A 26,218-nucleotide genomic window follows, 5' to 3' on the forward strand; every position below is an offset into this window, starting at 1 on the left:
GGCTTTGATACAACAAAATAAGTAAACAAGGCCAGTTATCATGTGCTTGGTAATAATCTACCATCAGTACAATTCATGTTTTCGAAACTTTGGTCAATCGTGGATCCTTCCGCTCTACTTACTGTTTGGATGACTATCTTACAAACGTGACTTAAATATTATATTTTTTTTTTCGGTGCCTGATGGTGTTGACATAAATCAATACTTCCAATTTGGAAAGAAAAAGCTGAGAAGTGCTCGTTATAAAGCTTTTGGGCAGGGGGAACTCAGGGATTCACAAATGCATGTTTCTATAATCTCATAAAACTACTTATCATCAATCCCCTCTCCACCCGCAAAACTTGGACATTGCTAATTTTTTTCTGAAAAACTTGTCTTGTACAGTATGGCACTCCTAACAAATTTGCCTGCTGGATGCGGCTTCATGACATCACAAACTATCATTGCCAAAAATGCACTTCACTTTTGCCTCACTAGCCTCCCATTCTTTTCGCTCCCTTAACTAGGAAAGCTACATGTTTCCGTTAGACAAGTCTTTTCTTCACCAGCCTCGTTAAAGAAGCCACAGCATGTGTGAATTTTTTCAGTCATGTCTCCGTGAGCAAGCTTGCACGAAGACTGTCTCGAGGCAGTTCCCATACTTCTTGCCCTGCACTTGAAACACCTCCCATCACCATCCTCTTCTCCTTGCACATATACAAAATACAAGGACAACAGATCGACCAGCCTTGCACTAAAATTCTGGAGGGCCATCATCAACTCCAGCCATTGAAGGCTCAGGGTTATCAGCAGAAGCTATTCTAGCAAGAGTTAAAAGATCTTTTCTCGCATTAGATGCATCAATTGGACTGTCAGGTGAGTCACAGGACCCAACATGTCCTCTTTGCTTGTCTTCAGTAGCATCTGCTGCTGCTTTGACATCCCTAGCTGTGCGAGCTAGCCTTGCTTTTCGATTATTCAGCCTGGCATGATTCACATACACGCATGAGCTTTATATAAATCAGACCAGATATACCCCAATATCTGATTAACATGCAACAGGCCTCAACGAATAATGTCATCAGCTTAAGTGTTAAAGAAACCAATTAAATATTACACTTCAATATTTGTGCTCTTACACAGCAGGCCTCAACAATCGGATTCTAGTTTCTTGACACCAAAGATTGGCAAGAAAAATGAGCGGAAAAAAGCCAGTACCAAAAAAACTTTTTAATTAGATACAACTTACACAACATGAATATAATTTGGTAAGAAAGTCATTACTGGATATTTTGCTATGTCATACTATATGGACAGGCATAGTTTATACATCTGAATTCCAACACGCATAAACTTAGATTGCAAATTTCTTTTGTCCTTTCGTCATTGTTTTCTTTTGTTTTTTTTTTCTTCTTTTCTTTTTTCATTATTTACTTCTTCCCTTCCAGTATCAACCATTCACATCAATTTACCAATTTTTAATATATGACACACCAATTTTAAGCCAAGATGTATCAGAACCCTGCAGAAGTAGTTTGAAATTAGTCAATATTCTGAGCATCTTGTCCATATCTACTACTGCACCTCCAGATGCAATTTTACCAGATACACCTCTATCTTCAACTGGATCTTGCTCATTAATATCATCACCTTTACTTACGTCAGCTCTGTGTCTTTGTGTTTTTTTGGGTCTGCAGCAGGCAATGCAGATTTTCTGAAACTCCTTCCTTTAAGTTTACTACTCTTCTCATTAAGATCAGTAGTTTCCCTTCCTAGTAAAGCGGACAAGCATCTTCCAGTACTCTGAGCCTCCTAAATGAAACTGAACTTTTGTCAGGGAGAATGTAGGGAAGAAGCTACAAAATAACTGAATAACTGAAATGACAATTTACTAATTATGTTATTCTCATTTACAAGTTGCCATAAATGCGGTAACCAAATGATTTTTGCATTATTATTTTCTAAAAAAAGACTTTAAGCACATACCTGATAGTGTTCATTGATGTTGAGTTTTGAAAACTTATCCAAAGACAATGACTTGTCAACTCTGTTATCCTGAGTTTTCCAGTAGAATGATTTTGAAAACATTTAAAATTGATTAAGAAGGCCATGAGTAGAGGGGACAGAACTATTACAATGAAAAATAACAAGCGGAGCAAGAAATAACAACTGCTCAGAATGCAGGACAGTGATTTACTTGAATATGATTTTCTCCGGATCCAACAGATGTAAGTAGTGATTGTAATTGGCCGAAAAACACCCTGCAAACAATTTGGATAAACGAATATCCGTTTAAAACATGAAATATAAAGCTGTCCTTTGAACTACATGATCAGACCGTTTTTTTTGTATATGCTTTCACACAATGCTTTTGTGATATCAAATGCACTCCTGAAAAAACTATCAAATTTAAAGGGAGGAAGAGGTATTATATGCTCTTCTCTCAATCAGCTAAGATCCCCTTTTCCAATTTGATTCAAGTTGCATATGGTGCCACCAGAATCTGCTTCAATGCTCAAGCATTAAGCAAGGGATCTATTGACGATATATTATTTCCGATGAAAGTTCGAAACTACTATTTGAAATTAATTAAAAGTTGACATAAGGAGAATTAAAAAGAAAAGAAAAAAAGAAACCTTAGAAGTTGTACATCCTCCTCGTTTAAAAAGTTTGGAATCAATGATTCTGCATGACTCAACAATGAACCTACAAAACAAGTCACTTATAAGAAAGTAATGATATATAATTGTAATTCCACCATAAAAATTAATTGAAAACAATGATTACGGAGATTCTTGCAAGCAGTAGCAGCTTTAGGATAGTCAGAAGCAAAAGAAAATCCAGGCAACAAGCTAGATAGATCCGGTGCAAGCACTCTTGGACCTTGACAACAAAAAGGTTCCTCTCCTGTTCTGGGGATTCAAATTAATTTAAAAAAAAGAAAGAAAGATAAATGACATGAGGAGATGTATAAATCTGTAAATCAATCTAATTTGTTCAAAAAGTTTCCAGAACATAGGCAAAATGAACCTTCACAGATGTTGGGAACACAAACAATGAAGATTTGCAATGACTTTGACAAATAATGAAGTCCTATGATGCGCATAAGAAGCCTGAGGCATGCTGTTATGAATTAGGTTGAATTCCAAACGTGTTGCATTCAACAAATCCATTGAAGTTGTATTATCCAAACCCATCCAACAGCAGCAAATATATCATATTCAAGAGTTGCATCCTCCTCCTTCTCAGGGAGATCAGATGAACACCAACAAGATAAAAAATCCCATGGGTAAGTGAAAATATTGCTGTCAGAACTTTGGTCTGCAGTCACATTCAAAGGACACAATCAAAGTCTCAAAAGCAGAATGCATATTATCAGGAATACAATGACCGGATCTTGGTGAGAATATGGCTTAATTTGACCATTTTTCTTGACATAGGCTAGCACCATTGCATTGGCATACCAGCAGTTATATCTTTAGTATAAAAATACGACTACTTTCTATATGCTGAAAATGATGGCTTACAAACAATTTGTCATGTAAGATCGAAAATTTGAATCATCAGAGAAGATGTCAGCTAGACGCATTGCATTGAGCTGTAAGAATCCCATTGGGTAACTACTGTCACCAGCAAGATGTCCAGGATCTCTTCCAAAAGCAGTCCTTAGTAAGTCAAAAACCTATAAAACAGGGATTAGACAACACCGAGAATGAAGACATAGACATGCTCAATACAGAAGAAAGACAATGTGGAAGGCAAATATGCTGGCTCAAAAAGACAAATTTTCAAGTTTGACTAACGCATGAACACTTTCTTCTTCTGACCCATCATGAATAAGATTAGTTTTGAGATTTAATGGAAGAGCTTATATTTCCTAAATAATCCATACTGAATATACAGAGCTCAGTGCTCAGAAGTCCAACCTCACTTAACGAGTAACATAACCATAAATAACAAAAGAAAGTAGAAAGGCTAAAAAGATCAAAGTTATATGATTTTTCAGGCAACAAATTTATTTAGGCCCTAAAAAAACAGTGGAGCCCTGTATTTTCAACATTTTGCATTACAAGCCACCAGCTGAGAACTAACCTCTGAAGCAACAGATTTAGCTAAATTTAAACTTTGTGATGATCTGGCAACTTCGTCAAGATAAAAATGCTCTCTGCTTCACACAAACTTAGAAGCTGCAGCACGAGAGTGGTAGCAGTATTGATATCAATATGTATGTTCTTGTAGTAGACTAAATTAAAAAAAGGACTTCTAGCGCATTTTGCTATCATACTCACAATAGAAAGTATTTTAGCTTTTAGCCTAGATATAGCTGCCATAATCTTAATTGGAAAAGATGATTCCACATTTAACTTCAAGATGGATTGAGCCAGAAAAAGGATGCTTCCTTTTCCACAAAGTTCCTGTGATGAGTGAAAAAATGCATTTCATATATACATAAGTAAGGTATAGTGTGTCTCATCAATTAACCAAACCAAAACAATGACATTAGTCAGCTTGAATGAAGCCCTTGGTAGCTTAAGCATCCATCCCCCACTCCACAATACCCTCACTATCTATTATCCATCCTAACACACAGGTTTAGTTTGCAGTTAAGACATCTGTCAACTTGGCACCAAAAACAATATGGGAGTTCAATGCAAAGCATTTAAGGAAAAGTGGGAATCAGGAATAAGTACAAGAAATCTCTAGAACAGAGATAGATTATCAAAATTAAAATGGACGGGCTACAGTTGAAAATACATAGTTCTTTTGCCAAAATTATGGCTATATAAGATAGAAGGGCTTGTTAATGTCCTTCTTTCCAGATAAGAATAAGGACACAAATGCTTCTTAGCATTAGATATCATATCCCCATATTAGACCATTCAGATGGGAAGTTAGATATGTCTGCCTGGTAAATCAAGTCCAGCAAATAGATGTGTAAGGTTTAACTTTTTCCTAACAAAAATGGAAACGTGATATTAAAATCTATTCAACAAGATTCAAGACTGTTCTATTGATAATCCCATCAAAGCAAATTTAGAGGACAATGAAACCTGTAGCTCAACTTCTTTTTGGAAGCCCTGCTAAATCTATCCAAAGAGGTATCAAGAGGTGCAACTTCAAACAAAAAACAACTTGTACAGCTGTGCGAGATGCACTTTGAAGTGTGTGTTTGAAAACAATTTAACAATGTGATTTACCACGTTCCAATGCAAAGGTCCTCTATATAAACTTACAGGGAAATGTGGTTTTGACTTTTGAGGCCCTTCCAATATTTTCCAAACACACACCAAAAGATTTCAGTTGGTGATGCCAGAGAAAGGTAGAGCAGCTAGAAGGTGAAGATTTGACAATCTTAAAAGCAACAAAACAAGAATGCTGCTCCATTTTATCTGGAGTGATCAATTTAGGGTGACCGAAACATAGAATTCAGATGCTACCAAGGGATGCATTCCTTTCATGAGACATTTTAAATCAGGATTAAGGTCACTTGATTTTAAGAGGAACTTTGTGTATTTCCTTCCTGGAGTTGGATATTAATACTTTGTTATTGAGAAAGACACAGTTGAAACTGGTCTCTTTTATTGAAGTTCCATAAGCAACAGATACAGAGTTTTATGAGATGTACATAAGATCCGGTCAGAGTCCAAAGGATGCTTCATTGTCTACAAAATCAAATGTTTTCATCCCTGATCTAAATTTAGAGACATTCCTAACCAAAGTTAGGGTGATTCATTTGCACCATAGTATAAAGCCAAAGTCTAGTTTCAAAGAACCTTATTCTTGAGCAGGCGTTCTTTGAATAATTTTTGTTGGCATACTGACTGTAGAAATTGCAGAGAGGCCTCACACTGCTGGCAGAGATGATAAACTACTCGTTCTGAAATCAGGGTTGATTCCCGGGATAAATCTTTACAGTAAGTTGAAAGTGTAATCTCAAGACACCTAACTACCATGCGAACTGATCCAAAGGCTGCATCCATAAATAAGTCAACCTGTCACACAAAACTTCATAATAAGCCATGGCATAGTTCCATCAATACATTAGTGTTGGAGGAAATCTAGAAGTTAAGTTTGACAAATATGAGATAGTGAAGAAGAAAAATGGCCTTCAAATGCATTGACATTATAAAATATTTCTTCATCAGCTATGATGAATAGCCAATAAAAGAATCATTCTTAAAATCCAGATACTGGCAAAGCAAAAGTAAATTTGTACCTTGGGGTGCACAACCAAGACATGAACAAGATCTTGCCATTGTGTTGATATAAACCCTGTTAATAAATATAAATTGCACGCTACAAGAGCTGAATACACAAGGTACCTAAGACTAAAAGCATGCTCTTCCTGCAACAAGAGCACTACTTTCAATACAGTTAAACAGTACAAAAGATTAAACTGCAAAGACAAGAATTAAAGAAAACCTGTCTGCGACTACCAAGAACAACTAACATGTAGAAAACCAAGTCAATCAGCTGTTCCAATACTTTCACATCATCTAGCATAATCTGCAATCATATTCGAAGGGCATAAATAAGAGAAACCAGGTTCTTCTATCACATTGTTAGTTTGTTACATAAACTTTCATATTTTCAAAATAAATCTTAATGGGAGAATTCCCAAGCTGAAACCCTTTGGTGCAATTTTATTAATTTAGGAACGTTAACCAAAAGAATGATGGCTAAGGGTCCTAAATTAAAAATATTCTTACCAGGTTATCTGATGAGGTGATTCTCCCTATAATTTAGTGCAATTCATCATTTTACTGTCAATAAGAAACATGAATAGGAGAATGCTACAACTTTCAAAAATATCTATCATGTTATATACATGCCCCTAAATAGAAAAACAAATACTTGTAACAGGTAATATTTGCATCCCTCAACCAACATATGATATATGTTGGTGCTAACAGCAAAGGTCCAGAATGGATTCAGATAAGATGACTCCTTGAAGAGAGGGATTGGTTCTACATTAAACCCACCACCCCCAATCAATCACTTTCTAGAATACACATAAGCGCACAAGTTACCACTGAATGCACACCCTTTTTTATCTCAAATGATAGGTCATTCCAAACCAACCAAAGAGTCAACTGCTAGCTATCAAGCCATTATTTAATACATCATATTACCTTAAATGTTTTGATTTTAATGAATTTATAATAAACATCATGCACCAAAGAGAATACTTATAGAAATTGTTGAACAGGACCTCCTAGTTAACAATATTCATAAAAGCTCAATTGACAATAGAAACACAATGACATTGTGCAATCCATGTAGCCGATCCTGCTTAGTGGGATAAGGCTTATTGTTGTTGTTGTTGTTGCTGTTGCTGTTGCTGTTGTATAATAACATCATGTCTTCCACTACTTGATAACAGGTCTTTACCACCAAGATAAAGAGGGGAGACAGAAGCAGAATATGCTACTAACCTGATCAAGTTTAGTGTGCCGAGGGGCTAAATCAAACAAGGAATGGAGGAGACGAAGACCACATAACAAGTATTTGAACGTTTTTTCATCTCTATCAGATGAGATTAGCACTGCAGTAAGGTGCAGTGGAAGAGACCCTGCAAGTTTTTCCATATCAACCTGTAAATGTGCAAAATTAGATACAGAAATTTAACAAGACACTAGACAAATTAGCATAATGGTGCTGAGATTAAGACAACCTTTATCAGTGACCCTTTTTCAGTAAGGTAGGTAATAGTAAGATTTTCAGAGTCCCTCAATAATCTATGGAGTTCCTGAGAATTAAGTCCATGTAACTCCTTCACAGCTGAAATTATGTCAGTTGCCTGTCATGAATGTAAAGATAAATGATTCTTGTTCTTGACAATGGCTAGGGGGATTTCTCTAGGCTTTCTTCTTTCTTTTTCTTTCTTTCTTTTTTGGGGCAGGGGGGCTGGGGCGCGCCGCTCATGGATCCAAATTATATTTTAAGTGGCAAGAACTCACCCGTGCAGTTGTTGGTTTTGGTTCTTCCTTAGCATGCCTCATTCTTGAGGATTACGATGAAGGCAAAAAGAAGCATACATAAGCAATATGCATCAGAAAATGTGAAATTGCACAATTAAACAGCATGCATGACTTGTGAGCATAGTAATGATTAAATTGAACTTCAGGATGAGAAATAACAAGTCAAGTCAAAGCCACTACAGAACAGACTAGCAGAATACTGCATCAAGAATAAGCTAGCATTTCAAAACCAAAAATACATGCCACAAGACACAATCATTTGAACTCCTTTCGGTTGCTGTATCTTGTCCTATAATACATGTAATCCAAAGTTTGGAAAATGAGCTTAAGATGATACATTTATTCTGCATAAAAGTTCACTAAATCAGAAAATAATGTCTTCAAAGTTACTGCCAGAACTGATTGTAATCTGGTTATGATCATGTGTTGAATGTAAACATTATAATTCTCGCAATAACATTGGATAGGATTTGATATCACTAATCTTATTATTTGCTTAGCGTGACTGTAGGGACCCGATTCCTACTGTTTGTATATGTACACACTTACAGCAATGAGATAGACGATTTTGCCTCACAAATTTCTCATGGTATCAAAGCTGTAAGATCACAACAATCATCAGCATAGGACCGAAATTGCTAAGCTACCGAGATGGCAAAAGACGAAGAAAAGAACTCAAGACATGCAAACCGGTGGTGTGGATGTGTTGTCACTGTGGTCAGACCAAATATTTATTAATCATATATATTATTATGAGTTTATTTCGGGTAGATATCAGGGGATAATTTAGTATTTATGTAGGAGATATCGTGCGATACCCAGATCTGATTCTAGCTCCATGATTCTCGGAGAGATAGTCGCACATTCACTTGTATATATCTGTATATTCTCTTTCGGTTCAGAGCAGTTTTACACAGTGAATTGCTACATGGTATCAGAGCTGTCACCTGTGACTTCAGACGCAAAACAGCTTGACTCTGAAAGCATCAAGAACGAGTTGAACCCAACTTACACTCCGTCAATGTCGAAGAGTGATGGGTCCTCAAAGACTGATCCGAGCAGGCCAGGCGGTGGTCTCTTTGGGTCGATTACCAGCCACGAAGGATCAACGATGCATATCGTCACTGTCAAACTCACTTGTATATATCTGTATATTCTCTTTCGGTTCAGTGAGCAGTTTTACACGTGAATTGCTACATGGTATCAGAGCTGTCACCTGTGACTTCAGACGCACCACAGCTGACTCTGAAAGCATCAAGAACGAGTTGAACCCAACTTACACTCCGTCAATGTCGAAGAGTGATGGGTCCTCAAAGACTGATCCGAGCAGGCCAGGCGGTGGTCTCTTTGGGTCGATTACCAGCCACGAAGGATCAACGATGCTGCATATCGTCACTGTCAAAACTCAACGGAGCAACTACCGCATGTGGGCTCAGGCTATAAAGCTAGCGATTAGAGGCAGGGGAAAGATAGGCTTTATCGATGGGCTCATCTACAGTCCCTGATGAATCCGAGACACAGAAGCTCTGCGATGGCACACAGACAATGCATTGGTATCATCATGGCTTATAAACGCGATGATACCAGAAATTCAGCAAAGTTTCATGTTTCTTTCTTCTGCTCATGAAATCTGGAAGGCCGCACGAGATTCATACTCTGATGGAAAAGACTTAGCGAGACTGTACGAGCTTAAAACAAAGACTTGGACACTCCAACAAGGAGATCGTGAGGTCACTGCATTCTGGTTGGAACTAAACTCTATGTGGCAAGAGCTGGAGTTGATGACAGAGATAGAATGGTCAAGTAGCACAGATGCTACTCGCTATAGAGAGCAAATTGAGAATGAACGTGTATTTCAATTCCTTGCTGGTCTCAACCAATCGTTGGATGACGTAAGGGGACGAATTCTGGGTCGTACACCACTCCCATCAACAAGGGAAGTATTTTCTGAGGTTCGCCGTGAGGAAACTAGACGTAAGGTAATGCTCTCTGGAACTTTTCCTACTCCATCCACTCCTCTAGAATCTGCCGGACTTGTAAGCCAGAGTGGTAATACAACCCAAAGGAATCAAAAAGGGAAGGTCACGTGTGACCATTGCAAAAAGGTGGGCCATACTCGTGAGACTTGTTGGGACATCCATGGCAAACCAGCTGATTGGAAGCCACGGAAAGCAAAGGCTAAGGGGTACCAAACCTCTAATGACCCACCACCAGACAAATCAGATCCAATACCTCAAATGCCTCAAGTTGATAGGGAGCAACTAGGTAAGTTACTTGAAATGCTCAATATGCTTCAGAAGAATGATCAAGCCCAGAAATCAAATCACACTGCTTCTGTAGCCCATAAAGGTAATAGTGCATTACTCACTACTACTAACAACTTCAAGTGGATTGTGGATACTGGGGCAACAGATCATATGACCTCCGACTCCACTGTGTTTCACACATATGTCCCTAGTGCTGGGAATGAGACAATTAGTACAGCTAATGGGTCTTCCGCAGCAATAGCAGGAACTGGGAGTGTAATTTTTTCTGATGTTATGAAATTAGAACACGTGCTACATGTGCCTTATCTAGCCTGCAATTTATTATCCATTAGTAAGCTAACGAAACAAGCGAGTTGTTGGGCTCATTTTTGCTGCACTCATTGTATTTTTCAGGACCTCTTATCGAGGAAGATGATTGGAGTGCTAAGGAGCATAATGGCCTCTATTACCTTGACGAATCAACCGTGAGTAACCTATGGTCTCGAATTCAGTACAATATTGCATCTACATCTGAGAAAAAAGACTTTAAAGATCTTTTGTTATGGCATAGGAGAATGGGTCATCCAAATTCCAATACTTATGTCGCTTATTTCCTGAATTTCAATCAAATAAAATACCTTTTTTCCATTGTACTGATTGTGAATTGGCCAAGCATCAAAGATCTAGTTTCAAACCTGTGGAATATAAGTCTACCCATCCTTTTTCAATTATTCATAGTGATTTATGGGGACCTGCTCGTATTCCTAATCGCTCTAACACAAAATGGTTTATCACCTTTATTGATAATCATACTAGAATGTGCTGGGTCTATCTGTTACGTGACAAGTCCTATGTCCCATCCGTGTTTTCTGAATTTCACACAATGATCAAAAATCAATTTGATACTACTATTCAAGTCCTTCATACCGACAATGGAACGGAGTATTTTAATCAATCAATGAATCTTTTTCTCAAAGAACACGGAATTGTCCATAAGAGTACATGTCCAAACACTCCCCAACAAAATGGTATAGCAGAAAGAAAACAAACACCTTTTGGAAGTTGCAAGGGCATTACTCTTCACTTATAATGTTCCCAAATATTTTTGGGGAGATGCTATTCTCACAGCAACTTATTTAATAAATCGTTTACCGAGCCGTGTCCTTTCCTATGTTTCACCTCTTGAAAAATTAAAAGAGTCCCATTCCATAGCCCATCTTGACACCCATCTCCCTCTTAAAATATTTGGCTGTACCTCTTTTGTTCACTCTCATTTTTCTCACAAATTGGAACCAAAAGCTGTGAAGTGTATTTTCTGGGCTATACATCAACTCAAAAAGGTTATAAATGCTTTGATCCTCATACCCGACGCCTGTACATTAGTAAGGATGTCACGTTTGTCGAAACCGAACCTTTCTACCCAAAAGCCTCAATTCAAGGGGAGAGGGGGAGTGACATGAATGACTTTCAGCTTTTGGATACCATTTCTGAAATTCCTGAATCTCTTCCAGAATCCGAAAGAACACTTACAGCACCAGAAAACTCCCTTCCAGAACTAACAGATCCAAATTTCCTTGTCCAAAAACCCACCAAGCCCAGGATCCAACCTTCTAAGCCAGAAACTGAAGTGAAAAGTCTCTCAGAGAATAATAAAAATGCAGGTAGTGCACTGGAGAAGACACCAGCGGTTTACTCTAGAAAAACGTGGAGGAATAAAGAAACTATTATGCCTGAGGCACAACCAGAATCTAAGCCAATAGAGGTTCCTGGAGCTGAGATTGAAGGAAGTGAGAGCCCCCTACGTGAACGTGGAGGCGGTGAAATTGAAGAACCTGGTGATATAGACCTGCCTATAGCCCTCAGAAAACAACCTAGAACCTGCACACAACATCCTATTCAACGATTTGTAAGTTATCATACTTTATCTCCCCAGTATCGTGCCTTTGTAACTAATCTTGATAAGGTGAGGGTTCCTAAAGATATACATGAGGCACTCAGTATACCAGAATGGAAGAATGCTGTGATGGAGGAGATGAATGCCTTAAAACGAAATGGCACTTGGGAGATAGTAGAGCTACCTCAAGGGAAGAAAGTTGTGGGATGCAAGTGGGTGTTTAACCCTAAATATGATGCTGCAAGTAACCTGGACAGGCTGAAAGCACGATTAGTGGCAAGGGGATTTACTCAGACCTATGGTTTGGACTACAAAGAAACATTTGCGCCTGTAGCCAAACTTAACACCATCAGAATTTTGATTTCTGTGGCCGTAAACATGGACTGGCAGCTGCACCAATTGGATATTAAAAATGCTTTCCTGAATGGTGATCTAAAAGAAGAAGTGTTCATGACATTGCCCCCAGGTTTTGATGAAGGAAAACCCAACAAAGTATGCAGATTGAAAAAATCTTTGTATGGTTTAAAGCAATCACCTCGAGCTTGGTTTGATAGATTTTCAAAGGTTTTGAGAATTGAAGGGTATAAGCAGGGGTTATCTGATCATACCATGTTTGTGAAGTCTGAGGGTGGAAAAAGGTGCATAATCATTGTATATGTTGACGATATCATCATTACAGGTGATCACGAAGAGGAAGTAACCAAAGTAAAGAAGGCTTTAAGTCAAAAATTTGAAGTGAAGGATCTGGGCAACTTAAAATATTTCTTGGGTATGGAAGTTGCGAGATCACAGCACGGGATTTATGTGTCCCAAAGAAAGTATATCTTGGATCTATTGACTGAGACAGGCATGCTAGGGTGCAAACCAGTAGATACACCTATTATAGTAAAAAGGAAGAAAAAGGAACAAAAGAAAGATACAGAGGAAGGAAAAGATGAATTAGAAGAAGAGCCAGATGAGGAAGGAAATGAACTAGTAGACAAAGAAAGATATCAAAGATTAGTGGGGAGGTTAATCTATCTTTCACACACTCGGCCAGATATAGCTTTTGCTGTAAGCGTTACAAGCCAGTACATGTGTGATCCGAGAAAGAGGCACATGGAAGCTGTATATAGAATTTTGAAGTACTTGAAGGGAATGGCTGGAAAGGGGTTATTATTCAAGAAACAAAACCTGCGGTCTGTTGAGATCTATACAGATGCGGACTGGGGAGGAGCAGACCAAGACAAGAGGTCAACATCAGGATATTGCTCATTCGTATGGGGCAACCTTGTTACATGGAAAAGTCAAAAACAGAGAGTAGTCTCAAGAAGTAGTGCAGAATCAGAATTGAGAGCCTTAGCTCAGGGCATCACTGAAATATTATGGGTAAGACGTGTCCTGGAGGAAATACAGATCCAAGTAGAGTTTCCATTAAGACTCTACTGTGATAACAAAGCAGCAATTAGCATGGCATTAAACCCAATTCAACATGAACGATCTAAGCACGTGGAGATTGACAGACACTTCATAAGAGAAAAGGTTGAAGAAGGAGTTGTGTGCCTCATCTACTTACCGACTAGACTCCAAGTTGCCGATGTGTTAACCCAGGGTCTACATAAGCCATTATTTGATAATTGTATGAGCAAGTTGGATATGATTAATATCTATAATCCAACTTGAGGGGGAGTGTGGTCAGACCAAATATTTATTAATCATATATATTATTATGAGTTTATTTCGGGTAGATATCAGGGAGATAATTTAGTATTTATGTAGGAGATATCGTGCGATACCCAGATCTGATTCTAGCTCCATGATTCTCGGAGAGATAGTCGCACATTCACTTGTATATATCTGTATATTCTCTTTCGGTTCAGTGAGCAGTTTTACACAGTAAATTGCTACAGTCACCTTATTACATCCATGCATCTAATAATTCAGGACAAGTGTATGTTGGAGAACTCCTACATGAAAGCAACTATAGAGAGTGGGTGAATGACATGAGTGATGCTTTGTTTGCCAAAAACAAGACTAGCTTTGTCGATGGATCCGTTCCCATGCCGGCCGCAAATTCGTCGAATCTGAGTCATTGGATGCATTGTAATGCCATGGCGAAAGGATGGGTAAAAGACACAATAGACAAAGAGATCCGGAGTAGTGTATGTTATGCAAAGACAGCACAAGAAATATGGACTGATCTAGAAGAACAATATGCCAAAGGGAGTGCACCATGCTCATATGAATTAAGAAGAGTGATTGCACATACTAGACAAGATAAGCACTTGATTCCTCCTTACTTCACAAATTAAAAGGGCTTTAGGATGAACTAGATTCAATCATGCCATGGCCCAACTGCATGTGTGGAGTTTGCAAGTGTGGTCTTTAAAAGCAAAACGATAGAGATGAAGAAGAGGGAACATCTTTATATTTTCTCGTGAGATTAGAAGAGAATTTGCAACTATCAAAATGCAAATCCTCAGCCAGTCACAAGCCAGTGATGGAAGCCTCGGCTTTTCAAGTGCAAGGAGACCAAAAGGAGGGCAAATGTGATAAGCCTAAATGCAATCATTGCAACAAACTTGGACACATAGAGGACAAGTGCTATAAACTAATCGAGTGCCTTGTGGACTGGAAGAAAGGTGGACGCAAGCAGCCTAGGCCTAAAGCAACCCAAGTGATGGAAGATAGCACCACCAACCCAATCCCAAGCATCACAACAGACCATTTTTTGAAGCTGATACAGTTTTTGCAACTTGATGACAAGAGTTGTTATGTTTTTATAATTATGACATTAGTTAGTTTAGTTTGGTACAGTCGTTGGGGGTTCAGCGTCCTATAAATACTTCTCTATTCAATTGTATTATTGTTGTTGTTGGATCAATAGACTTCAAATTATTCAGAACCCCTCATCCCTCTGTCTCTCTTCCTTCTCTAACCTTTCATCTCTCTTCTTCTCTCGCCCCTTCTCTGTTCTTCTCTCTACCTACCTTCTTCTATATTCATCAGCTCTAAAATTACAAACATCTAACAATGGTATCTAGAGCCAGACTGTCCTTGGCACTTCCCTTATTCATGTTCGATTGTAAATGGTGAAAACTCGCACCCAGAAACAGCAAAAAATGGATGATCGAGTTGCAAGACTAGAAGAAAGATTTGAAAAGTTAGATACCTTGTCAAAAATGGTAGAGGGTATCTCTAATCAACTCCAGTTGCTCATGTGAATAGAGAAGGCTCGAATAACCATGACAGATGAGGTTGGCATGAACACAAACACGAAGAACATCATAACAGAGATGATGGACGACGCTACAGAGAAGACTATAGGCGGCCGACCCAATTTATGAAGATGGAATTCCCTAAATTGTAAAAGTAAGACGGAAGGTTTTGGAGGAGGACATTGGAGTCGAAAGGTTTTCGCCTGAGTAGAAGTAAGACGGAATATTTATATTGTAAATTTGGTAAAGGACTATTCGACAATAATTTGGAAGTGAAATTGGGAGATCAAATTATACCTCAAGTGGAAAAGTTTAGATATTTAGGAGCCATTATTCAAAATGATGGCGAAATCAGTGAAGATATTTCACATAGAATTCAAACTGGGTGGTTTAATTGGAGAAAAGCTAAAAGAGTTATTTGTGACCGTAAGGTGCCTAATAAACTTAAAGGAAAGTTTTATCGCACTGCTATCAGACCGGCAATGTTATATAGTAGTGAATGCTGGGCTCTAACGGGACAGCAAGAGCATAAAGTTGGAGTAGCAGAGATGAGAATGTTACGATGGATGTGCGGACATACACGTAAAGATAAAATTCGAAATGAGCACGTACGCGAAAAAGTGAGGGTGGCACCTATTGAGGAAAAAATGGTAGAAAATCGGTTGAGATGGTTTGGGCATGTACAAAGAAGACCAAGGGAGGCACCAGTGAGAAGAGTGGAACATATAACTTTGAGTCCGATTAAGAGAGGTAGAGGAAGGCCTAAGAGAACACTCTTGGAAGTTGTTGAACGCGATCTCTTAATTAATAATATTCCTAAAAGCTTGATAAATGATAGAACACAATGGCGTCTTGCAATCCATATAGCCGACCCCACCTAGTGGGATAAAGGCTTGTTGTTGTTGTTGTTGAATTCCCTAAATTCTCGCACTCCGACACAGTGGGTCGGCTCATGCACTGCGAAGAATTTTTCAATCTTGATAATACTCCAGATGATGATAAGATTCGTATTGCAAGCATTCATCTGGACGAGAAGGCTTAGTCGTGGCATGTCGTGGTAAAGAAAACATGGGATGGCATCGAACCTACCTGGGAACAATATGCCCAATCCTTATGAGAGCATTTCAGTCCAATGCACAAGACTTCCATGGCTGATTTGATGCGTCTTCGTCAACAAGGATCTTTATCGAACTTCAACAACACCTTTGACACTATAGCTTTTAAGATGGATCTCCCACAAGATTATCTAGTCGAAGTATATATAGAGGGATTAGCAGAAGAATACGCAGGCCCAGTATGACTTTTCAAGCCACGCACACTTCAAGAAGCACGATCCTTGGCTCGGATGTAAGAAATCACGCTACAGCGACAAATTGAGAGGAAGACGAGTGGCAAGGTTCCTTCGTACATGGCCACCTATTCTAATTTGTCATCACAAAATGCTCAAAACACTTACGTTTCTTATAAAAGTGCTTTATTAAGCAATGGGACCTAAAGCAAAAGGAAGTTGACTCCTTTAGCCTCTAAAACTTCATCATTTTTTGCTAAGATCGCCAGTAACACAAGTAGCCTCTCCAAGGCAAATACACATGGTAGCTACTAAAAGAATACTATGATATCTAAAGTGGACATCAGGACGAGGTATTTTGCTAACATCAAAAGGACCTTTGGAGCTTGAAGCTTATAATGATGCAGATTGGGCAGGACGTCCAACAACACGAAGATCATGTACCGGATACCTCATCAAAGTTGGTGGGGCACCAGTGTCATGGAGATCAAAGAAACAAAACATAGTGTCACAACCATCCACAGAAGCAAAATATCAAGCAATGGCATCAACGGTTAGTGAGATAATATAGCTTAGATGGCTTATGCAAGAACTGAAGGCACCATAAAATAAAGCAACACCATTGTATTATGACAATCAAGCAGCATTACATATAGCAATGAACCCTGTTTTATACGAGTAAACCAAGCATGTTGAGATGGATTGTTATTTTGTAAGAGAAAGAGTGCAATCTAGTGAAGTGGAGCCACAAAAATGTGGACAAGTAACCAGTTGACAGATATGCTCACAAAAGCACTTGGAAAAGATAGATTGACATATCTGGTAAGCAAGTTGGGTGTCATGGATCTACATGCTCCAACTTGAGGGGGAGTGTTGGAACTAATTGTAATCTGGTTGTGATTATGCATTGAATGTATATGTTATACCGGCAGAATTCTAGCAATAATGTTGGATAGGATTTGATATTATTAACTGTATTATTTGTCTTAGCGTGATTGTAGGGACCCGATTCCCACTGTTTGTATACGTACATACTCGCAGCAATGAGATAGATGATTTTGCCTCACAAATTTCTCAGTTACTATATTAAATTTCCTCCAACAGACTCTCTTCTTGTTCTGCAATGCTTCAAAAACGTATTGAGCGCGTAACTTTAATTAAATTTCCTTCTTACTAGGAGTATGGTGTTCACTGGGAAAGAATACTTCATTTTCACTAGGTGGGTTCCAATGCATTGCACAGAGCATACATTCGCAATTAGAATTTTTTTCCCCAGTTCAGAAAAAACATGATTGCAAGCACAATATCCATTACGCTCTTCCATCCTTTAACGACTTCTCAGAGACCCTTCGATTTTGTTCCCTTCCATTCATTAAATGAACTGTTAAAGAACTAGTAACTCCAACATGCATTCACCTTCGAAGATTTCAAGCACTTATTGTCCTTAAACTCATTAACTACTCAAGCTAACGCCGTTAATCAAGTACGTTTCAACGAAAAGCACGGCAAGATCCTTTCTCTTTCATGCGATTATGCTAAACAGTACCAACAAAGAACGAATGGAAGAATTAAATCCCGTACTAGCGAGCTCACAATAAATTGCTTAAATATTCCGGAAGTAAAGGAGAGATTTAATAAGTCTCAAGCTATATGCAGTAAAGATAGATAGGGGAAAGATCAGAGAACCTGGAGCAGTACGAAGCAGAAGTGCCGTAGCTTACGATGACAGGCGGCGAGCGGCGGAACTGCAGTAGTATGAGAGGGAAAGCAGTGTAGTGGCCGATAGTAGTAGCGGGTTACGGAAACAGATGCCGGAAAAGCCTTTTCCCCATTAATCACTAATCATCCGGGCATATGCCCCACCAAGTCACGCGGTAGATTCTTAATTAATGGCGGAAAATCTAGAGAAAATCTCATCTAAGGCCTCAAAACCAAGATATTCATAAAGAGGGCCGAATAGAATATGAAACCATTCTGTAAATTCAAAAGCCTTGGTTGTAATTAAAATTTTAATGAAATAACTCAAATGCCTCTCAATCTTTTTTTTTTTTTAGTTAAATGGTCACTGTCGTCGAAGCAAACACACAGACCATCAAAGCTCCGACACTGGCAAGGAGGCCAACCATCGAACCATCACCAACGGAACTCTAGCGCTAACAATCGGAGATCAAACTCAGTCAAGTGCACCAAGGGTCAAGGGAGGATTTAAATTCTTAATCTTTTAGTTATTCAAAAAGAATATCACTACCAAATACCTTTAATTATATATTACAAAATACATTATTTTCAAACATTTTTATGAGTTATTGTTAATAATCAACTTATTGTTCTTTATATTTGAATAATAATTTATAATTATTTAAACATGACTTGTTTATGTATAAAAATAAAGTTAAAATGTATGAAACTTTTATAAATTTTAAAGTAATTGCATATAATCCGCTCACCTTTAAACTTTTAAAATTAACCTTTCTAATGTTTAATTTTATTTTTCAAAGCTCCTACTATTAATTATATTATTTTTTTTCATAAAATTTAAAATATTATTTAACTAAAAAATATTATTAAACTAAATATTATATTGTAAAATTATGGCTGATCAATTTCTTATATTTTTTGAATAGTTGAGATATTGATAGCCAAAAAAAATTTATTGTTACCATATAAAATTTTAAATGTTTACTTTTATATTAATTTTATCTATTTTTCTATTATCAATTATGCATAATTTTCTTATATCAAAGAATGAATTAATTTAACCTAACAATATTTAAAATTTTAAATATTTTAATCATGTACATTACATCAATCTCACTAAAAAATATAAATGAAAATGTATCCTTTAAAATAATAAAACTATGCACCAATGGTAACAAAAAAAAATATAGATAAAACTAATAAAAATATAAATATTTAAAATTTTATACAGTGATGATAACATTTTTTTAATCAATGCCTTAACTATTAAAAAACATAAGAAATTAATTATAATTGATTCTACAATATAATGTTTTTTAGTTAAATAACATTTTAACCCTTACAAAAAAAAAGTATAATTAATAGGAGGGGCTTTAAAAAAAATTTAAAGATTAAAGGGATTAATTTTAAATTTTTAAAAGTGAGAAAATCATATATAACTGCCTCAAAATTTAAAAAAGTTTGTGCATTTTAGCCTAAAAATAATTATCACCTTTTAAAACCCAACTTCTTCAATTTTTTTAATAACTTCTTCCTCCAATATTGATAAACGAGTACATTAATATTATGCTAAATAAAAAAAATATGTTATAAATTTATTTTTCAAATATCTTCAATTAGCAATAGGGGCTTTAAAAAAATAAATTTAAAGGTTAAGGGAATTGATTTTAAATTTTTAAAAGTGAATGAAGTCATATACAACTGACTCAAAATTCAAAAAGGTTCGCACAATGTAGCCTAAAAACAATTATCAACTTTTAAAACTTAGCTTCTCCAATTTTTTAACAACTTATTTTAACAATATTGATAAGTTATCATTATTATGCTAAATAAAAAATATGTTATAAATTTATTTTTAAGTATTTTTATGGGTTTTGGTTAATCATGGGCTCGTTTTTTTTCATATTTGAATAATCATTTGTAAATATTCAAAGATTACTTGTTCATGCATAAAAAAAAAAGTTATTAACTCTTAAAACCCAGTTTCTTCAATTTTTAAAACGTATTCCTTTAATATTGACAAGTTATCAATATCACGATAAATTAAAAATAATGTGTATTATAAATGTATTTTTCAAACATTTTCATGGGTTTTGCTATTAATCATGAATACATTACTATTCATATTCAAACAATCACTTATAAATTATTGAATACGACTGGTTCATACATAAAAAAGTTATGGAAAGTTGTAAATTAAACAAGTTAGGCTTTAAAAATTGATAACTTTTTTATGTATAAACAAGTCATGTTTAAATATTTACATTTGATTGTCCGGATATGAATAACAATATATCCATGATCAACAAAAGCCCAAAAAAATGTTTGAAAAATAAATTTATAGCATACATATTTTTTTCTTCAGCATAATATTGATAGCTCGTCAATATTAAAAGAACAAGCTATTAAAAAAAATTGAAGAAACTGAGTTTTAAAAATTTATATTTTTAATCTACGAACAAGCCATATTTAAATATTTACAGGTGATTGTTTGAATATAAGCAACAATACTTTAGTAATTAACAATAAAGCCCATCACAATGCTTGAAAAATACATTTATAGCATATATATTTTTTAGAGAAAACATAACTTTGAATCCCTACATTTTACTCGAGTTTTGATATAGGTTCTTGCACTTTTTTTGATATTTTATATCCTTACACTTTTAATTTTTAGTATTATAGGTTCCTATAACATCGTTTATGAAAAATTATAGAATACTAAAAAAATAAAAATGTAGAGGCTTAGAATATCGAAAAAAAAATGTAAGAATCTATAACAAAACTCGAGCAAAATATAGAGACCTAAAGCTATATTTTTTATTTAATATAATAGTAATAACTTGTCAATATTGAAATAATAATTTTTAAAAAAATTAAAGAAATTATGCTTTAAAAGTTGACAACTTTTTCATACGTAAATAAATCATGTTCAAATATTTATAAGTGATTGTTTGAATTTAAACAATAAGAAGTCCTAATTAACAATAACTCACATAAACACTTGAAAGCAAGTTAAATATATAATATATATATATTTATATATATAATCTTTTGCTGCATATAATTAAAAGTATTTGATGGTTTAGTGGTAATATTTTTTTTTATTTAACAATCAAGAGGTCGAGAGTTTAAATCCTCTCTTTAGTTCCTTGGCGCATTTGACTGACGCAGTGGCTCTAACGACCGCTGATGGTGACCATTGAATAAAAAAAAAGACTAAGAGACATTTTAGTCATTTCACTGAAATTTTAATTGCAATCAAGGCTCTTGATCTTACAAAATAGTTTTATATTATATTGGGCCTTCTTTGCAAATGTATGAGTTTTGAGGGCCTGAAATGACATTCTTCCAAAAATCTATTTTTAAATTTAAGATTAAAATTCATTTTTGTCTATACACTTAAGGGCATCAAGTCTCTTGTACTCTTCCTTAACCCAAGTCACCTCTTAAACTTTCAAAATTGAATCACTCAATATCCTCCCATTAAACTGTTGAACATTGACCCTCAAGCATATTTGTGTTGATTATGTTTGCCTACGTGTATACCCACATATCACTCAAATCCTCAACCTGGAAAATGAGTTAGATTTTTTCTATCGAGATAGCCAACCAGAAAAATAAAACTTAACCAGAAATCAAACCCAGAACAAGTAAAACGGAAATCGAACCTAGATTTTTTTTTTCAAGTCTTCATGATTCATTCCCTTATTAAATATAAAATAGAACAAAAACAAAAGAAATAACTTGTTGCTAAAAAAAACAAAAAAGCATTGCCACAACAAAGTTAAGCATAATTTGCCATAAGAATAAGACTTTCCGAGTCCGATTCATTAATGGAAGCTTCCCTCAGCACCCAAAAATAGCTTTTTGCTATTGGAAAACATAATTATACAAACTAGACCAAGTGGTCATATACAAGCTGATCTTGTGAATTCAATCACCCGCAAAACGAAAGAATCTTAAGAATGGAAATTGCATATCTGGGGTCTCCAAATTGCAAAAATTCAAATAATTTCCCTAACTTAAAAGCAAGGAAAAAATAATACAAAATTCAAAGGCAGAGAGATTAAACTTGTTTGCGAAGGGCATCCCGCAAAATTGGCACCTCCATAAACAAAGAAAAATGAAGAAAAACAAAAGAAACAATGGAAGAGTAAGGGCATTAAAAGCAAAGAAATCTAGAACCCAGTTTTTTCATTGTTGGAAGTCAAAAATTAAGCAGGGAGGAGACAAGTTCAAACAACAAGAGACGAAAAAGGAAACTCCTTAGGATCTTTAAAAGACAGCAGCAACTCCATGAGACGCAACGATTGATAGCAACGAGGAATCCTCTACTTGGTGAACAACGCTTCTTGCTAGACAGTACCCAGATCTAGTTTTACAAATCTAGAACAAACGTGTTCGAGCTGCAGGAGATGGGTCCGGCACGACGTTGATGAATACGAAACAATGGCGGGCTCTTAACAATCTGCAAGCACTGGAGGAGATGGGTTCTAGGAAGGGGAAAGGTGCTTAAGGGTTGGGCGTTTGGCTGTAACTGAGAGAAACTGAAACATGAGAGAGGAAGATGGAATATGAGTTGCCACACAAGCAAAGGCATTAGCTAGGAAAACATCTCACATGACACCTGTGCATTACTTAATGTCCGTTTGCTTCCCTTTAACTTCAAGACAGCAGGTAATTTGATTTTAAAAGTTAAAGGAGTTGATTAAATAAAAAAAAGTATATGATACTGATCACTTTTGAGAGTAATTTTATAAATTAAAAAAAATTGACTTGGAGCTTATTGTCAAATAAGTGGGTATTTTACTTAAATTGATATATATATTTTTTGCTCCTTCATTGGCTTATCAATGTGTAAATTGATATAAAATTGGATATAATACCTCGCTTCGTACTTTTTAAGCACTTTCAAGAAAAAAGAATGAAAAGAACATATAAAAGGCCATAAATCCAAAAGTACCATCTCAAAGCTCAAGAAACAAGTCCAAAAAAGTCCGCTCGTAAACAAGTAAAGAAGAGAAGCTCTCCACGCTGAGTGTGAAGGAATGATTGCCTACAAGCCTATCCGCAAGCTGATACTGCATGAGGAAACTTCTATTGTGCATGAACACATTCAGGTTTCAGGTTCAACTACGCGCATATAGGCTCGCAAAAATGACTCCTTCGTTGTTCGACCACCTGCGAACGTGGGAAAGAAGAGCTCAAATGCGTGCGGAAGTGAGGAAAAACACATGGCAGACTTTGATTTTTGGATCTAGATGCACAATTAATCAATATTTTATAAAATCAGGTAAGATAAGCTAGAAATCAAGGGCCAAAAAAGATGATGAATTTATTATAAATAAACCTCTCAAAAACCTCTAAAAAGTATCCAAGTTTATGTATGAAGGCCAAAAGGCGATTTTAGAGCATCGACCAAAAGTTTAGAGGCTAGATTAAAGTTTGAAGACATGAAGCTTCTTGAGAATATTTTTCTGTATTCTCTTCTTTCTTTCACCATGCCTTAAATTCTTTGTGTTATTTTTTGAATTATTTTGCATATTTAGAGTTATGAGTGTCTAGTTTTCTTTTTATCTTTATAGATTTTATGAATTTTTAATGTTCTATAAGTAGATTTCTTTTTAATTATTGATTTTGATAGATGCTTTAATACTTGATATGATTTATTTTGTTCTCATGCTATTAGATAGACAACTTAATATGTGTTTGGATTTTAAAATTTACTTTTGACACAAGGGAATCTCAAATAGACTGCGTGTTAAGCAACCCATGATTGGAATTAATTAAATTCACACTTGAAATAGACACATACTAAAAAGCCCCAAGCAACACTTTAAGGCTTGTGCATAATTGAATTATAACCTGTTTAAGGCATCATAATATAGTTAGATAATAGTTTTTGTAATTGATGGATACATGGATATAATTTAGAGCTTTGATTTTAAAATTAAATTAAAACTCAATAATTAGAAGAAATTAAATTGCAAAGTAATAAGGGGGATTAGAATTCCTATGGTACTCTTTAATTGTTAATCTTACCTTAGATATACTTTTTGACTTTATTTTATTCTATTCACATTTTAAATTTTAATAGGTTAATGAGTGAATAGAATTTTAAACTATTGTTTAAAAATCGTTTTAGACCTTGAACTCTTAAAATATAAAAAATAAATTTTAAATTTTTAAATTCATAGCAAAATAAATTCTAACTGTTAACTTTTTAACACCATTATTGTCCACACAAATACTATTTAAGGTTTATTTTTTTTATGAATTTAACCCTGACTATTGCAGTACTTCTGTGGATAGTAACAATATTTAAAAAGTTAATCCTGACTGTTATAGTATCTGTGTGGACAATAACAACATTAAAAAAGTTAGAAGTTAAGGTTTATTTTGCTATGGATTTAAAAGTTTAGGATCTATTTTATATATTTTAAGAATTTAAAGTCCAGGGCAATTTTTGAGTAAGAGTCTAGAGTTCTATTTAGTCATTAATCCAATTTTAATTTAACAAAAATTTTTAATTAGATAACTTAATTGAGACAAAAATAACTTTTATTTGTGCTCAATTCTTATTGCTCTAGTTCTTTATGGGATGACATTAATTTGTTGTACTACGTCTAATATGTACACTCATAGTGCATTTGAATTTTATGAGCATTGTAACAGCTCTCTGCTCACTCCGCCTACCCAAGGTCTTTTGCGGCGCTGGACACTCTCCCCCCAGGCCCCACAACAGGACGACCTCACCCCTTTCGGTGAGCATCAGGAGACAAAGCCTTCCCCGCAGTAGTGTGCAGGATTATTCCCCTTGCAGAAAGCCTCCCCAGATTCGATCCTCCAACCTCTCCTACATAACAAAATTGAGGCTGAACCTGGTACCATTGAGTCAAGTTGACTTAGTGGTACCAGACTTCGCCTCAACTTCGTTAAGGTGGTAGAGGTTGGAGGTTCGAGTCTGGGGAGATTCCAAAAGACTCCCGTGAGGGTGGGGTGAGGAATACGCTCAGTACCACCTGAGCTAAAGCCGGCAATCATGTGGTGACATGTGTGTTGTCTAGCGCTGGGACTGGGCTAAAGCCGGCAATCATGTGGTGACATGTGTGTTGTCCAGCGCTAGGAAAAGACCCTGGAGAGACAGTGGTGACCCAGAGGGTTGTTATAAGCATCAGTCTCATTCTAATTGAAAAAACTTGGCAAGAAAAATATTACCTTTAAATAAAGGGTAAAATGTATATTTAGTCTTTTAATTTCACACAATACTTTATTTAGTTTTTTAATTTTATCAAGTTTCATTTTAATCCTTTAATCCTAACAATATCTGCTTCATCCACAAAAATTTTTTACATTTAACATTTAAATATTGATAAAGAATTCTTAAATGTTGAAATGTTAAGTTTATTTTTTAAAAAAATAATGATGATTGGTACAAAAAATAATAATTTAAAACTAATTGTATCAGTGTTGAATGACTGAAAAATGCGATATAAAATTAATGAACTAAACTAAAATCTAGATTAAAATTAGAGGACCAAAAATACATTTTAGCTTCCAAATGAAAGAGTAATAACAAAGATATATACTACTTCCTTCCTAAATTATAAAATAACCCTGGAGGCATTTTCTTGTTTTAAAATATAAAATAAATTGATGAAAATAAAATTTTATTAATAATATTTTTTTAATATTTCTCTTCAAGTGAAGAGAAAAATTAAAATAATTGCAATGTAATGATTTAATGTAAAAAAATATTTTTAAAAGTTTATAATTTTATTTTGAAAAAATAAACTTGTAAAGTATAATTGATATGTGTAATATTTTTTTGAATTGTTTATAATTTTAAGAAATAAATAATATATTATTTAAAAAAATTAATTATTTACTTACATTCCTACTCACAACAACTGCTAAGGCCGATCAAAATT

At 35.5% G+C, this 26,218-nt stretch overlaps 1 protein-coding gene and 1 pseudogene across 1 annotated transcript in view; both read right to left on the reverse strand.

The window, feature by feature from the left end:
- The window catches only part of LOC129313546 (60S ribosomal protein L23a-1), a 99,683-nt gene that overhangs the window by 12,599 nt on the left and 60,866 nt on the right, over window positions 1–26,218 (reverse strand). The window lies entirely within an intron of this gene.
- On the reverse strand, window positions 212–18,700 carry LOC129313195 (nodulin homeobox-like; annotated as a pseudogene).

This window comes from Prosopis cineraria, unplaced genomic scaffold (genome assembly GCF_029017545.1).
Source record: "Prosopis cineraria cultivar Desert tree isolate PC_DT_omini unplaced genomic scaffold, ASM2901754v1 PC6, whole genome shotgun sequence".
NCBI lineage: Eukaryota > Viridiplantae > Streptophyta > Magnoliopsida > Fabales > Fabaceae > Prosopis > Prosopis cineraria.